At 39.7% G+C, this 17,846-nt stretch overlaps 1 long non-coding RNA gene across 2 annotated transcripts in view; it reads right to left on the reverse strand.

Annotated features, from left to right (window-relative positions):
- The window catches only part of LOC140682400 (uncharacterized), a 54,232-nt gene that overhangs the window by 32,819 nt on the left and 3,567 nt on the right, over positions 1 to 17,846 (reverse strand). The gene's annotated exons all lie outside the window — the stretch shown is intronic.

Genomic DNA, 17,846 nt, shown 5'->3' on the forward strand with positions numbered 1-17,846 from the left:
GTTATACTAATTGCCATCGCAGCTGTACTGACTCAGTGCTCTTGTTAACCATCATCCCCACACGCTGCCAGAGATAACCCTGATGCTGCAGGCAGAGGAGATGCTTGGGGGAAGAGGAAGCCCAGTGGCATGGGCAAGACTGGGCCTTGCGTGATGGGGACTTAAAATGTGGCACTTCATCCCAAACAGGTGGAGAAGTGAAAGCATGAGCCCCTCATGAGCTCTGCCTTTGTATTGTCTGCCCAGCTGCTGTTCAAAATGCACTTATTATCAGGGCGCATCCATGGATTTGAACGTGGCATTTTGCTTCTGCAGTGGCAAAGGCAAAGGGAAGAAAAAGGCTTTTTAGAGAGCATTGGTAAAATTAGTCATTTCCCTTCTTTTAGTCTCAGTTCTGAAACGAGGAATCTGCTTTAGGGAATCTACCAGAGACTGGCTTTGCTCCCTGTGGCTGGGCTCTCACCTGTGACCATGGCCCCATGGTCACTTCAGAACTCTTTCTTCTGATGGTCACTTTTAGTGACAAGTGAAAACAAAACAAAAGGAAGCACAGTCTCCCTGTAGCTGTTGCCTCCCCCCATGGCTGGGCAGATATTTTTGGATAAGAACATTGTCCCCATCTCCAAAACACACTGGAGTTTACTGCCTGGAGACTTGGCAGCGCCAGCTGTGGCTTCTCACCACAGAATTCCTCATTTCCTAGCAGTGTGACTCAGCCAAAATGCTCTGTCTGTATCCTTCCCTGGCTTTGCATCACGCTGTCCATTTGAAACCAGGCCTGTGATACAGCCCAGCAGTGCCTGGGCTGGGCTGGTTTTGGAAAGCTTCACTGGGGGATCTCTATCAAAGAAAAATGTTTGTTCTGCTTCAGCCTCACAGCATCTCCTGCTGTATCTCCACTGCCTGCCAGACATCAAGCAGAAGTAAAGGGGATTTAAAAAAGAAATTCCACATCTGCAGCTCTCATTGTTCAGTTCCCTTCCTGCCTCTGTGAGTATCATAACCACTGTGTGAAACAAAAAAAAACCCAAAAAAACCCCAAAAAACCCCAACAACAACAACAACAACAACAAAAAACCCCACCAAACACATCAAACAAAACAAAACAAAACCAAACCAAAACAAAAAAATAAAAGACAAACCATTTCCTAGTCTTTGTTCTCCAACAGAAAAACAGGCTATTGAGTATGCTTGCCATTGTGAAGACCGGAAACTCTGAGGTAACCAAATGAAATTTTTCTTTAAATCAAGATAATAAAACCACAGTGGCCTCATCTGGACATTTCAGGAACTAAAATTCTGTACAAAAATAGTCCCTTGTCTCCTAGTGTCCTGGACTGGCTTTGTTAAAACACTTTTCAGATCTCTTTTTTTCTGTGCTGCCTGCTGCCGTGCCCTGGCCCTTGCCATGCTATGCTGTGAGGATGGATCCATTCTTTTGGAATGCTCTTAGGCAGCACTGACCTGTGATCACACAGCCTGGCAGAAAGCAGAAATTAATTTCATGCATTCAGGTTTGGAAGCCTGAATTGGTGGGCTTTACATGACAGAGTGTACTTGATAATCACTTTGTAGATTAAACAAAAATGTGTTAAAGGGAAAAAAAATTACTGAAAGCCTGTTGGAGAATTTTGTAGTCTAACTAATATAATATAATAAACTGCATTATAAGCAATGATAAAAAACTGGTAAGCTGACAAAAATGACAAGCTATATTTTCTGACATTCTTTGACAATGAAAATTATTAGATTCTTTTTTTCTTAAGGAATCAGGATTGTCAGCTGTAAAAAAATCTGAAGATGAGCTCACAAAAGACCTGGAACTTAAAAATCTATTATCTATGGGATCTTTTATTTGTCTTCAGGTATTGAGTCTGTAGAACACATTTGGGATACATTTTCTAGCTTTTTTTTCTGCATCCAGGCAGGACTTGCCAGAAAATCAATTGCATTGGTTTTAAGTAAAAGTTGAGATCATCACATAATTATTTTTCCTTAGGATTTGAGCTTTTAATGAAATATCTGATAGTATCAGGCATTTAATGAAACCATAGCTATTTTGACACACTGAGTTTAAATTTTGTTTTGCTCCAAAATAGATCCTGCCATTGTCTTTTAAATTGTTGAGTTTACAATAGATACCTATAGTTTCATTATGATGTATGTATAGGTTCATGATTTATTTTGAAACAAGTTTTATGTTCTCTGTGGAGTCAAAACCTTATATAGTTCCTCTGTCTCAGTATTTTTACAAATGTATTAATATAAGAAGAAATCCTTTAAAACTTTGAGCATAACAATTTCTAAAATGCTGGGAAATTCAACCCACACTCTTTTGGAAGAAATTTTCATTTCATTCATTATCTCAGTCTTAATAAACACCTGTTTAAATAAGGATACAGAAACTACCTAATACTTCCTGTGACAGGAAGGATGATTTGTCTAAAAAGGGTTAACTCAATTCAAGTTCAGCAGAAAAGAAGCAGTGCTGGAGAAATATTAATTGCAACTACAGCTGCAGCTACTGAACCATCTCCTCTTTTGCTATTTCTTTCCCCTAAAATATAGTAAATAAAGGATTTTAAAAGCACCAGTGCCATTCAGATTGTCAGGGAAATCCTCTGGTCTTAGTGCTAAGAAAGCAAATTTTGTAGGTTTTTAACTATGTTGTTGTGGCTTGTTGATCTTGCAGCTATTGTGAAATACTAAGTCAAATTTTATTAGCAATTTGAGATTTATGAGATGCGACACAAGACAGAAACAATTCTTAAGGCAATTTCAGATTTCCTGTTAATTTGTTTTTAATTATGGTGCTGTTAACAGCTTTTAATGACTATCAGTCCCTGCAGCTTTCTTGGAATGTTTCATTAAGGTCCCATGTGGAGCTGCTGGATTGCCTGACCCATGAAGAATTGGACCTGGAGGTGAATGACTGCCTGTGCAGGGGCTCATTTTTCTTTAGACCTCTTGACAGAAGACAAGTTTGAACTAAACCTAGTATGAAATAAAAAGAGAGTGATTTGGGGCTATGTGCATGTGTAGCCTAGAAATGACAGGCTCTTCCTCCTGGTAGTGAGGGACAGCAGCAATTCTTATATGACATGGAATTAGAGGAAGCTTTATTCTTTTATTGCAAACTTGCCATAGTATTTTGAAATTTCAACAAATACATGAATGACTGCTTTGGCACCTCCTACTTCTGCCACAATTTCCCTGTGCGTACATAAGCCAAACAGCTGGTCTGCCTTCTATATGACACAGAAGCAACCCATGATCCTGCACTGTGCCATTATCCATCTTCTCTGGGGCACTGTTTCATCTGCTGCCCATAGTGGTTCTCCCTGGCACCATCAAAACTTGCTTCCTTTAGGTGCTTGCCCACTCCTCTGCAGGACAAGAGGTGTGTAGCACATAGATGTGCCCTATGGAACACCACCACTCTGCAGGAGTACACACAGGGCTCTGTCCTGCTTTATTTAGCCAGCACCCAGCCTCCATGACTCAGCCTTCTCCTCTTAGGGCTGGGGTGACGACAGATTTGACACCAGTCACAAATGTATCTGAAGTCATTACACAGAGGATACCATTGCAATATAGAAAGCATATGCTGCTCTATTTGTCAATACTACACTTATGAGCAGTCACATCTACATTCATAAATTTCTGTAAAATAGTCTGTACCTGTCTAGTAGCAATATGGATGTTTGCTAAATGCTACCCAAAGTCCGTGGCTTTCTGAATAAATTTGGAAATAAAGTTGGAACGGATTGTCCAAACTGGATGAGGTACTTTTACTGTAACTGCTGCCACATGATCTCTGCCACAGATACTCATTTTCACAGAGCTCTTGAAGATAATTTTCCTACATTTTGGATGCATGATAAGAAAACAACAATTCTTGGAAAGTAGAAGAGACAGCCTCATGACCTCCTTGCCTAAATTTAATCTTATAAAATAAGAGATGTTTCTTGGCCTGTCTCACAGAAACAGATCATCTAAGTGTCCATCACATGCCTACATGGTTGGCCTTCAGGCAGAACACATTCCTTCCTTCCTTCCTTCCTTCCTTCCTTCCTTCCTTCCTTCCTTCCTTCCTTCCTTCCTTCCTTCCTTCCTTCCTTCCTTCCTTCCTTCCTTCCTTCCTTCCTTCCTTCCTTCCTTCCTTCCTTCCTTCCTTCCTTCCTTCCTTCCTTCCTTCCTTCCTTCCTTCCTTCCTTCCTTCCTTCCTTCCTTCCTTCCTTCCTTCCTTCCTTCCTTCCTTCCTTCCTTCCTTCCTTCCTTCCTTCCTTCCTTCCTTCCTTCCTTCCTTCCTTCCTTCCTTCCTTCCTTCCTTCCTTCCTTCCTTCCTTCCTTCCTTCCTTCCTTCCTTCCTTCCTTCCTTCCTCCCTCCCTCCCTCCCTCCCTCCCTCCCTCCCTCCCTCCCTCCCTCCCTCCCTCCCTTCAAGTCCTTCCAGATTTATTTCAGTGCCTGGAGCAGATTCAGCCCAGCTGCCTGTGCTGTACAACACCCAGATTTCCGAAGCATCTTTTGCCCAGGGGTTATGTGTCACTCTGAAATGAGGGAAATATCCCCACCTCTTGTGAAGCTGTTGCTAAAGATTAGCAGGGTTTTCTTAAACATCTATGTGTATTGAGAGTCCAAAAATAAGCATGACTCTATGGGCTGCTGGCAAAACTCCCAGTCCCTCCTCCAAAGGCTGTTTTAGTATTCTACATTTAATGGGTCGTTGCAGTTGCCTAGTTTTCAGGAATATGAAAATCCAACTTCTGTTCTGGAAACAGAAGGCAGAGATAATTCTGAGGGTCCTGTGAGAAGAGAGGCATATCCATGGGGTCCTACTTGTGGTACCTGTAGCCCAGAGACAGATGGGACTTAAGAAAGAAACCATCAGTTCAGCATTATCTAGTAAGAGTCTTTAAGATTTTTCCCTGCTCAATCTGCCAACATGCTGATTTTAACAGAATTTTTAAAATCAGTAATTCTGTGCAGGCATTATTAATGTCAATGTGCCTCTGTTCTGGCTCCATGAGGTTTTGCATGCCACAGTAAAGACCAGGTGACTCAATGTTAGCTATTGTAAAGTTCATTGCTGCTGTACCAATACCCTTATCTTTATTCTAATCGTTTAGGTGTATTTGAAAATGTTGAAAAAAAAATCCGGAGTGAAGTTGAAAACTTATTTCAGAAATACAATAAAACACTAAGTGATCCAGGTCTTTGTGCCTGATTTAGTGTATATACTAAATGCATGCTTCTCCAGTTGAAAGCACAAGCTCTTTTTATCTTGGTCCTCATGAAATTTGGTAAATCAGTACTGTAAATCAGTGGGACCCAGTGTGAAGGGGATTAGGTATTTCCATCCAGAGTCCATTAGAATAATGATTGCAAAAAAGAACTTGAGAAATAATTCAATCAAAGCTATTGTGGAGCTTTAATCCCAGATCCATGACTCCTATATAAATGTTACTGATACAAGAAGAAACTCTACATTTACCTTCATATGCCTGATAAATGATAAAACATCTAATTAGAACTCCCTAAAACACATACCAGTATCTCAGTTTGGAATTTTTCAGAGACATTATCAAAGGAAAGGGCAGACATCCCTCTAGACATTTGAAGACTCAATGCTGACAATTAATAGCCTGACTTTTAAATTTCCAAGCTCTAACTTAAGGAAACATATTGAATACTCAGCTCAAAAGGCTTTAGTGAACAAATAAAATTTCTCAAGCAATCAGTAAAGCAATGTTTCTAGGTATTATTAGTATGACAGTGATACTTGAAATTCTGTGAAATAGTGTGGGTCACTCTATGGTCAAACAAAAGCTGGTGAGATCTGAGCCAAGTTGCAGGTAAGGGGAGCTGAGGACATCCCACAGAGCACAGCCTGGAGGCAGAAGATACAGCTTGGTAGGTGAAAAAAGCACATGAAAAGCAACTTGCATATAAAAACTACCTTAAAAGTAATAAAACAGAGCAAATCAAAGGGAAAATATGATCTTCAAGCCCAAGCACAGGCAAAAGGAAAAAGGAAAAGAAAAGCCCACCCATAATAGTCATCTCTCTTATTTTACAACCTCTAATGAGCAACTTCCCAATAGAGAGAATCAAACATGAATGTCTTCTGTAGCTGAACATCAGAAGAGATTAATTGTGATGTACAACCACAGGGTTTCAGCACTTATTGGACTGTGAGAAGACAGGGTATTGTAGTTAATGATTCCACCTGAGGTGAAATGACAGCCCATTTGGCAGCCATGGAGGTAAGTGTGAGGGGAGCATTGATGCTCTGATGTGTGGCCAGGTCAGCTAACAACAAGGCAAGCATCTTCAAAAAGGTGGAAAATGATGTGTGGCTTGAAAGGAATGCAAATGTTATTTAAAAATGAAATTAAAATAGGAGGTTGGATTGGGGTGAGCAGGGCAAGAAGTTGGAGTATTTTATTTTTAATCATATCGTCCTGGACCAGGGAAGATGAAATATTTGCAGAGGATTTGAAATAGCAGTCAGCCTCTGCATTTGTCATTAAATTTTTCTACATGCAGAACTAAATAAATTGATTAAAGTAATTCTACTATATGGTTGCCTGTGAAATTGGAGACTAAGCATAGTGACCCATATTGTCTCATCCCATATTATGGTCTTAAATCTGACCTCTTCTGCTGTCTTCAACTCTTCTACACATGCAAAATTCAGGAGCCTTGGTTCACAGGCCACTGCATTCATATTATCTTTGGTGCTGATCTCCACATTTTCTGCCTCGCTGCATTTCATTTTTAGTTTATTGGATTCGAACAAATGCAGGCAATTAGAGGAAAATGCAATTATAACAGAGTTGCAGACAGCTGTTTTCTAAGAAATCTTATCTGTAGCTAGAGCTAAATGCAGATATGACCTGGGCTGGTGGGCTCAGAGCAATGTGGTGGCAGATGCTAGCAGAAGGTTACAGTCTATTTCCTTCCCTCTTCCATGGAAATACATTCTTGTTTTCCAAGGCTAATGGTCTTTGCTAAGCCATTTCATAAGTCCAGGCTGAATATACAATGTGTTACAAATGTCTTAATTGAGTCAGTTTGGCAATCCAAAAATTATTGTTGTGAGATGCATTTAACTAGAAGTTTGGAAACCACCAGTGTTCTACAGGCTTAGACAAGTACCATTTCAGAAATATAGATTTTGGCAGCTTCACTTTAAAAGCCACTAGTGGAATTCAGCAGCAAGGAAAGTGATTCTAATATGATGTTTCTACCTCCCCCTCAAATGATGGTATCATGATACAGAGGTAATAAATGGTAATATATGGTGGCAAAGGGATGGTGCTAGTCTCCTAGTGATAAGGCAGAGTGAACATTTGTCTGCAGCCACCTGTTCTTGAATTTCTCTAACTGCACTTTTTCACTCTCCCACTCTGGAGCAAACTGTGTGCAATCCAAGTGGGAAAGAGCTAAGTGCATTTCCTTGGGTGGAAAACGATATGGAAATACAGAACGCTCTCTGCTACCTGACATAAATACTGATCTAAAAATACACCACCTTCCCCCTAAACCCTCACTTTACATCATAAATGTAGCATAAGCAGACCCCAGAAAGATTGAAGCAGAATGTCTACTGAATTTATGATTAATAAGTATGTCAAGTTTTATAACAGCATCCTTATGTGGACACAGCTAATGGCCTTAACATTGCTTCCAGAATCAAAATTGAATGGTTGAGCAGATTTAGCCTCAGGAAGGCTCACAGTGATAAGGGAACCATCAGAGAAAATAGGTGTATGCATTTTTCAACCTGTCAAGTGAAAAGAATCGCAGATGATGATAAGTCAAGGATATGCCCTCTCCTATATGAGTTATATGAATGTTTGTGCTGAACAAGGCTGCTTCCTAAACAAAAAGGAAAAGGTGAATGTAAGCAGCAGCAATCTGCAGGATTATCCCTTAAATTACACTCACACAAGAGCAATAATTACTCTGAATCAGCATTTAAACAGGGAGAGTTGGGGGTTGCTGCTCAAAGCTGTTGTAAATTGCTAACCCTGTGAGAAGCGCAGGAACAAAGAAGCATGCAGGTAGGTGTGGCAAAAAAAAAAAAAAGGAGCACAGATTTGGATAGAGCAATATATAGATTTGAGAATTATGTAGATCTTTTAGGGGGAGGATTTCACCTGTTGGCTGGCTCATATCAAAGCCTCTAGAATACACCTCAGGCCCCAGGGACTGAGCCAGGCTGTGGGTGCTGAGGATAAAGAAACTGTAAGCTGGAGCAGAGAACTTATTGAACTATCCAGGCAATCACTGAAAAGCATTTAAGGAGACTGTCCTCTTGAGTTGACATGTGCAGCATATAACATCTGCTGCAAAAAATGTTAGTTGATTTTGTAAGAGATTCTATGTAGTAAGCACAGTTCTGCACCACTGATTTGTGAGACCATCAGCTGTGATAGACCAACAGACTCTTTTATTTCACAGCCTGGCACACTTTTTTCCCCACTTTGCTCTTATTAGGACAGCCTAGCCAACATCTTCCATGTTTTTACCAGAGAACGGACCAGCAATGTCCAACAGTGCTACAGAAGCAGTTTTTTCCTAACCACCTTCTGGAACTGCAGTTGTACTTCCTGGTGCAAACAGGTCTACATTTTTTACAACACTATATGTACAACTTGTAGGAAGTATTAAGTTTTTCTACTGCAGCTTTAAAAAAAGGGGAAAAAATAGAATTAGGGGAGAAACTACAGCACTAATCCCCAGCCTCTTCTTATGTGCTCTTTAATGAATCCTTCTCAAGACAACAGTGAGCACAGTTTCCACTACACAGCTCAGCTGAGGTGTAAGCTTTGGCATCACCACATTTGAAATAGCTCAGCTCCAGCTCCTGCTCTGTGCTGACCTGAATGCAAGGGTGACCCCTGATGAAAACTTACTTCCTGAAATATTTAGGCAATTTGGGGTCTTCTAACACAAGTGCTGACAGATGAGCTTTGTTTCAGACATTAAAATCCCACGTGATATAAATCTCTCTATTCTTGAGAGATCCCCATTGACAAGAGATAAGCCCATCTACAAGACAGGCTGGAAGGAGGATCTGGAAAAGTATAAGCCTGTCAGTCTGACCTCAGTGCCAGGGAAAAACGCAGAGCAGTACATTTGAGTGGCATCATGTGGCACACACAGGCAACCAGAGATCAGGCCCAGCCAGCAGGAGTTTATGAAAGGCAGAACCTTTTAAACTAAACTTTAATCTCTGTATAGGTGGCCACTATTTTCATATGGCATAAAGATATATTATATATTTCCAGCATAACTATTAAAATTATATTAACTATGCTCTATGTACGTTTTATATATGTAAAAATATCATTTTAATGCAATCCATTGCATTTAGATAATTGTGACTATGTGAAACTATTTTGTATTCTGGTATTAACCAGACAAAAATGTTTTCTAAACAACATGTCAAATTCAGACTCAATGTCAGTCAATGCTGTTTATTTTGAAAGTCACACCTGTTAGTTTTTAGATGGAACATGACCCTCTGGCTTTGCATCTTAAAGATTCACACTTATCTCAAAGTCAGAAACGGAGGGACTTTCTTATAGACTCTTGCAATCACATCTCTCAATCCCTTTCTTCTTTCTGAAGCTAGAAAGATCTCTGTCTAGTAATTATTGGAAAACTGTTCCTGAACAGCTAATTTCCTTTAATATAAACTCTCTATTGACATTTTAGCAGTAAATAACTGTACAAAAGCCATTGGATTTGTTCAGTTATGGCAGGATAGACACATGACATAAGACACATCTATGCAAGTCTCTACATCTTCCTTGAACAGAGATTTGCAAGCACTACTGAAGTTATTAAATGTGCATCATATAATTTATTAATGGAAAGCCCATTAGTTCCTGACAAAATCTAGGAAAACAAATAGCTGTATAAATATTTAAGGTATTAATTCAAAGACTTTTAAGGAACATGCAGGGGACAGTGGAGTACAGGAGCCAGGCTTTGTGTAAGGCTTGTTATTGCAAGATTTCTTTGTGAGATTTCTTCTGTCTAAACCACTGAGCATCCTAGTAGAGTGTAAAGGAGCATTGAAATATTTCATCAATTATATAAGAATAGGTGCTTTAATATACCAAAATATATGTACAATTTAGGATTGATTGTCTCAATTGATCATGTGATTAAAATATGCAAATATTTTTTGTTTTCAGGAAATACTCAAATAGTGCTTGTATTCAGATTACAAAAAAATAAGACTTGAAGCCTCTTATAATTTTGTCTTATTCAGAGAGATTTTGCAACTGAGACCTTTAATATTGCTAGGTGGATTATAGCATTGTCCACCACTGGCTCCGACTGTGTTACATGATCATCTAGGTGGACTGGGACTGCCTAGGAAGCATGGCCTCACAGCTTTTCTGGAAAAGCTAAAAAGCCATGGCAGGTTCTTACTTTGGTGTTTGCAAAACAGGAGATGCTGCAGAAATAAGATGTTCATCTCTCTGTGGATGAAAAGTGTTCAGCTCTGGCCAGAGAGGGGCACACTGCTCCACAACAGCAGTGCCTTTAAATTCACAGCCTGATTACAGATGCCTCTTTCTCCTCTACCTCTGGAGATGAAGATGGCAAAGCCTGGCCAGAGAGAGAGAAGGCAGCACAGACGTGCTCTGCCTGGAGCACAGACATGGTTGGGAAGCTGGAAGCTGAGGCAGAGCCATCAGGTCCTTTTGTGACCTGGTGCTTTTATTTCGGAAGTATTAGTTTTATTTTAGCCATGTAATTCTGGGTTTATGTGCCCTTTATGCAGGTCACACTGCCTTTGGTATCTAAGGGGGTGCATTCCAGCATCTGCAGCATTTCTGCAAGAGGAGTTCAGGTGGGGTATCACTACCACTATCCTGTACCTCAACCTCTTCATGGAGTCACTGGCCACTTTGTAACTCTGCACTGCGAAATCTTATCTATAAAGCAGAAATTTGGTACATTGTCTCTTCAGAGAACAGGGGAAATCATGATAGCAGAAATATTAGTGCTCCAAACCCATTTCCTCACAGTGCCTCAGCCCTGATTCAGAAAGATCGCTTTTAGAGATAGAAAGATAATTCAATCATCATTTAGCTTCTCTTCCTCTGAGACTCCCAGACAGGAATGATTTATTGAAAATTGTCATGATGGCTGTTATGTTTCAGATATTCTTGGAAAGGCTCTTTTACAATGTGTAGCCAATTCACATAGTCACAAAAATTAACTTAATTTTAAAGATAAGTATTTTAAAATATATATTAGAGGGGAAAAAAGAATTTAAAATGAACAGCCATTAGCTTCACTAGATAATATTTTTTTAGTAACAGTTGCCTATCAATTATTTACTGCTAGCAAAAGATTTGATCTCCAGCAATTCTGGATTTTGTTAGCTTTGCTGCAGTCGCTGCTGCAAAATCTGGCATGTGGTAATTCTGAATTCCAGGCTCAGTTACTCAATCTTTTTTTTTTTTTTTTTGTGGTAAAGTTCATAATGACTTTAATGAGAGATTTGCTTCAGGATGGGATGTGGAATTTATTATTTTGTCAGTATTACACCATATTACACAAAATATATAAAAACTTAACCCATTACCTTGGCAAAGCAATTAAACCCATGAACTTTGAAGGTGTCCTACTTTTCAAATGCAAATAAGCTAGTTCATTATGGAGCCCAATATTAGAAAATATTAAGGAATAAAAGGCTCCATGAAAGTTGCTTTTCAAAGGGATGAGGGTAATTTGACATTTAGATGAAGCAAAATATATATATTATGTACTAAAATTTTACAGTCAACAAGCAGACATTGTACTCACAATAATATTCAACATTGCACATTAGTTCCAGTACGTACACCCCTCTCCCACACGTACTCTGTTAGTAGTTGCAACTACCCAACAGAGTAGTTGCAACCTACTCTGGACTTTGCTTCTTACATAAATACTATCAGAAGAACAGTGTGTGAAGTAAGCCTGATAATGTCAATCTTTGGGCACTATATGCACTATGAGGACAATCACACAGCTAATAAGTTACATCAGGCCCTTGAAAAATAAGTGCATAAAATTCATTCTTTATGAAATAAGCGAATGTCAAACTGTTTAGGAATAGAAAAACTCTACAGACAGCCTCATAATTTCTTCCATCAGAGTGGCTGTTTTTCCTGCCTGAAGCATCCAGAGTAGTCCAGCCTCTTGTTAGGTACCACCAGCACCAGGATTCTGCCTGCAGGGACAGCAGCAGGGTTTGTGAGACCCTGAACCTGAGGGCGTCTAATTGCTTTGGGAATGGTGCTGGAAATTAAAAAGAAAAAAAAAAAAAGAGTGCCATTAAAGAGTAAGCTGCTGGGACCTGCTTTGTGCCGACTGGTTGCATTGATTTTAATTAGCACATTGAAGTGGGTGCTAGCAGGAACGCAGTTCGGGGTTTTGACTTGCAGTTTTACAGTGCCATCCTGTGGCTGCCTTCAATGTTGCAGAGTAACATCAGAAACTTGGAGCTTACCGAAGCTTTCTTCTCTGTGTAGTAAGATTTTCTCAGGTCTGCACAGTGAAACTACATTAAATTAAGAATAGTTTCTATTTCTCCTTTTAAATAATTATTACAGGCATTTACTCCCTCTGTAGTGGGACCCTCCACTACAAGAAAGACATCAAGGCTCTGAAGCAATTCCAGAGAAGGAAGGGCAACAGAGCTTGTAAAGGGCACAAGCACAAGCACAAGTCCTCTGAGGAGCAGCTGAGGCAGCTGGGATTCTTTAGCCTGGAAGAAAAGGGGGCTTGGGGGGAACCTTTGCACCTTCCTGAAAGGAGACTGTAATCAGGTTGAAAGGTTTGTAAAGCATTGGAACAGACTGCCCAGGGAAGTTGTGGAGTCCCCATCCCTGAAAGTTTTCAAAAAAGATATGTATATGGCACTTGAGACATGGTTCAATAGTGAACATGGTGCTAGGTAGATGGTTGGACTTGATGATCTTAAAGATCATAGAATACTATAGAATACTATAGAATATAAACTATAGAATACTGTAATATAAAGTATTTCCCCCAAATCAGAGGATAAACTCCATATGCTGACCTATATAACCTATGTTCATTTTATAGTTGGTTTGGATTCAGTCACTTGTTGTCAGAACAACTTCCAGGTTTCTGCTGTAGTTCTTGATATTTCATCAAAACTCCTACTTCAGTAACAGCTATATTTTTCCATGTTCCTTTATAGATTTACATAAGATTTTAAGGGGGAAAAAAAAAGAAAATTAAAAAAAAAGAGAATATTTCCTTGGTTTCACTGTGCATGAGACATCAGTCAGGTGTTTTTTTTTTTTCTCCCTTGCTTTTACACAGCAGGAAAGCTGGGAAAAAAAAAAAAAAAAAAAGAGAGAGAAAATAATGGTTTTGTGGGCAGCTCAAGATGAGATATACAAACATCATCTTCAGTCTGATGGAGCTTCATACCAGAGATTTACACATTCCTGGGAGTACCTGTGGTGGAGTCACCTTTGGCAGCAGAGCAGTGGCAAAGAAAGGGGAAAAAGAAGAAAGTTTTTGCAGATGGAATTGCAAAAGAAATTTAATTACCTCTCAGAGGACAGTACCTCTGCCTGCTCCCTACAGACCACCAGAAATGTGCAGGGAAGTGTGGCCACAGCTCTCTGGCCACAGAGAGCAGCACACAACTTTCCCAGCATTGTCCTGGGGAAGGCTGTGAGATCAGAGAAAAGAATGAGAAACTATTCTTCACTTGCTGCTCCTGTTGTTGTGAACATGTGGAATGTGTCATGGACATTTGTTTACCAACGGGTGATTTCTTAATTGGCCAATGGTGACGGTGCTTTGGAATCAAAGACCACTTAGGTCTGTCTGTATTGGACTGCCTGTAAGGGTGATGGGTTTCTTAATTAGTATAGTATAGTATAGTATAGTATAGTATAGTATAGTATAGTATAGTATGGTATGGTATGGTATAGTATGGTATAACAAAGCCTTCTGGAATCACGGAGTCAATGCTAATCACGACCATGCTGGGGACGCTGTGCTACAATAGGGAGGAATCCAGGAACAGTAAATCCAGCACTGCAGTGTCACTGAAAATCATCATTGACTAAAGTTTGATAATGTTTTCATTTATTTAAACAGAAGCATTCCTTGATTGAAGTCAAAGACAGATAGTGAGCTCAGCTTCTAATATCTCAGCTCATCAAACTGATTGGCTTTGTGTCTTGCTCTCCAAAACAAACTTCTAATTAGCACTGGAATTTACACAGAAACAGTCACCTTAGTAAATACAGCCTGACGATCCATCCATCATGTGTATAACATTTATGTAGTCACAGAGACACCCTCTTTTCCCTATGCAATTCAGATTCTAAACATTTCCAATACCTCATAAATTTTTAATTATAATTCTTTTTAAAGTGGAGCTGATACCTCACTAGATATTAAAAACTGTTAGACGGCTTCTTCACTGATGAGCCTTTGTTTACCCAGCACAAAAGAGACAGCAAGCACGACTGCCAGCCTTGGCAGCATTTAATACAGACTATGCACTGTAGATAGCCATGTAGGTAGAAAGGGAATCTGAAAATAAGTTCTACTCAGTGCAATTTCACTTGACAGGAATTAACCTAAGATTGCCCCATAAACTTTGTCCTTTGCCATATGTTTGAATAGTAGAGGATGACTCTAAATAGCATTCTGAAGGTGAAGCACAGAGATTTACATGTCACAATTTCCCACTTTTATCCACCTGTGAAAATTCAGTTGAAACACACGTAAAGGGTGCCCATAAGGTAGCAGCAAAGCACGGTCACCTGCTTTTATAGACAGGAAAAGTTGGTTCTGGTTTTAAAGTAATGCTTTCTGAATCGCACATTAGGACGCTCCCACTGTTCCTCAAATTAGGAACCTCACATAAGTTTTTGAATTATTATTTTTTAAATGGCTTCTGATTTCAGTCTTAGGAAGGGCTAATTTCTTGTAAATTGGAAGTGCTAAATTATTCAGTTTGCTAATAATGGCTTTCCAGATAGGTGTAAGGCACTTTCTTGCAATAGCAGGAATGGCAGTTAAGATTAAAAAATAGCTCACATTATGCTCACATTTCCTCCCACATTAATAAAGTTAAATTGCCTCTTGATTTGGATTCTAAGGCAAATTTCTGTAACAGAAGCTTAAAGTTGACATCAAATTAATGTTTAAGTGTATAAATAAATTACTTAATTTTAAAAGCTGCAGAAGACAACTGGAGATGTTCATTGTTCCACAAGTTGGACTAAGGTCACATATTTAAGCTCTTGACTTTCATCCTATGCCTTCTTGAAGTTTTGTTTCTTGCATTATCTCTATATAATCTACAAAAAAGAGCAATGAATCCTTAACTAATCTCACACCAATATCTATTAACACAGATTTTTTGCATAGGCAGGTGTATTCTCTGAGCAGGAAAAACTCACTATTTGCTAGTAAAATATCAACCACCAGAATAACACTGGTGTCCTAGAGATCTTTTCCTAGCTGCAACCCAACTACGCTTGAAAAGAAATGCAAATTCACTGAAGAAAAGATCAGACAGTATGATTAACTGAATAACTCCTATTTAATAATTTTTGCAAAATAATAAGGAAGCAAACATTATCCACAAAATACAACTGCTCTCACAAATTAATTGTGGTTTAAAAGTATGAGCTAAATTATAATTTTTCTATCCACTCAGAACTATCTGAGATGTTAGGAGCATAAATTGAATGCCATTTAGCTTGCACATCTCTGTGAAGACCAAGCCATATTCTCACTGCTTCCTAATACAAATTTGGAGGTGATGGATTTGGATCCTTCAAGTTCCACAAGTTTTTCCCACAAGATCAGTTGCGAGATGAACAGTAAAATTTTTCATTCTGTTAGCTTTCGTTCTTCATGTTAAAGATGTCTCTTGTGAAATTTACTTGTGGTTGTTCTTTAACCTGAATTGGCTACTGGAGACTTTAAGTTCTTGCAAAGTTTAATCAAAACATAAGAAAAAGTCTAAAACTCCGAAGAGTTTTATGGAAGAGCATTATGGAAGGTTGTTGCTGATTACCTGTAGTGACAATATTTCACTCCTGCCTATGAGTTCCATTTATTTAACAAAAGAAAAATTAACGTGAATTCACTGTGATCTTTTGGTGAGGATTGTATTTGCCATAATTCAGTATACCATCCAATCAGTCCTGCTGAGTAATAACCATTTTCCAGTGTGTGACCTGCATCACAGAAAATATGCTTAGTCTTGCCTTCAACATCATTGATGCCATGAGTATATTCTAGCAGGAAAACAGCAGAAACCAATCAACAGAAAACCATCACCACTTCTTTTCAATGTGGAATCAGTGCAGCTTTATTAACCTGTTTCCAAACCATGCCACCCTTTGCAGGCACAGCTTTGGGCTACCGTGTGTCTCTTGCTGCCTGCATCTCCTGCTTTGGTAGCCATGAAGAGCTCAGAGTTACAAGCAGTGTCTCTGTAGTCAAGCATGTGTGCCTAAGCACAATACAGGCATTTGATGTATTTACTGCAATATAATAAAATAGTTCTGTATTTCATTTCAAAACAGAGAGTCTGAGAACTGCACTGCTTTCATTGGGTCTAGCCAAAGTTCCATCAAAGCAGGGTTCCCAAAATTAAGACATCTAGGAGTTACAGTCTATATTCCTCTTCTTATTAGTATCTTATTATTAAAGCACTTTTATTATGCTATTAGCTGTTGTGCCTTTTTTATTTAAATTGGGGAAAGACCCTGCACAACCAGGCTGTGCTGATGCTTCTGTGCTCTTCTAATTCCTGTCCACATCCCCTTCTTAGCAGGGCCTTGGACCTCCTTGCTGTAGACCTTGGTACCTTCTTCTGAGCAGCCTGATAGGAGGTGTCTGGACCGTCTGCCTTTAGCTCCTGGGATAGATTACAGCTGGAAATAGGAGGGTGTGATGGACTGTTCACAGCCCATCACAAAGCTGGATGGAAGGGTACCACCAATGCTAGGTGCTGTCAGTGTCAGGGATGAGGAGGTGCATGATTGTGGAGCCATATACCAGGCATAGGTGATAGCTGAAGTTTTAAAAAACCTCCGTGTTATGGCACTTACGGTTCTAAGAAAAGTATGAATTTAGAGAGTTTCATGTTTTTTTCTGCTTCCCCATTATGGCATCCAGACAGTCCTGGAGCTCCTGCTTTTCTCCAAAGCCAGCCCTGCTATCTGGTGAGCACTTCAGTTTAGGCAACTCCTGAGGTCAGTGAAGCTTGTACCACGAAGTAGGCAAGCCCTTGTGGGACCTTGCTCTTGGGGCACTTGATGTGGTGTCTTTTCTGGCTAGGCAGGAGGCATTCAATTTGCTTGTCCATTTTCCACTGGCCCGTGACAGCTTTGTGTAGGCTCCTGGAGAAGCTGTTTTCCAGATTCCTCTGAAACAGCAGTTTTTCTTGAATCGTCATGGAAGCCTTTTTCTTCACAGAGCCAAGTAATGTGGATTTCAAATTACAGTTTGAAATCACTTTCAGGAATAGAAAGGGGAAAGACTTTTCCTGCTGAAGCAGAGTGTCAGGCTACCAGCTGTGGAATACCAGGAAGAACCTGAGAGATGTCTTGGCCTACATCTCTTTACTGGATTGCACTTCCAACCTGTCAAGTTGCTGATGTAGTGTCTCTGTTGAGAGGAAGTTGTAGGCAGGGTGTGTTGTGAAGAGCTTTTTGCTTTGAATTTGCTCCTCTCTTTAGTCTGTCACAATTCAGATTTATTAACCTCTGGACGTCCTTCTCTGAGGGAGGGAGGGAGGGAAGAGTTCTGG

The sequence above is a fragment of the Taeniopygia guttata genome, chromosome 2, assembly GCF_048771995.1.
Source record: "Taeniopygia guttata chromosome 2, bTaeGut7.mat, whole genome shotgun sequence".
NCBI classification, from domain to species: Eukaryota; Metazoa; Chordata; class Aves; order Passeriformes; family Estrildidae; genus Taeniopygia; species Taeniopygia guttata.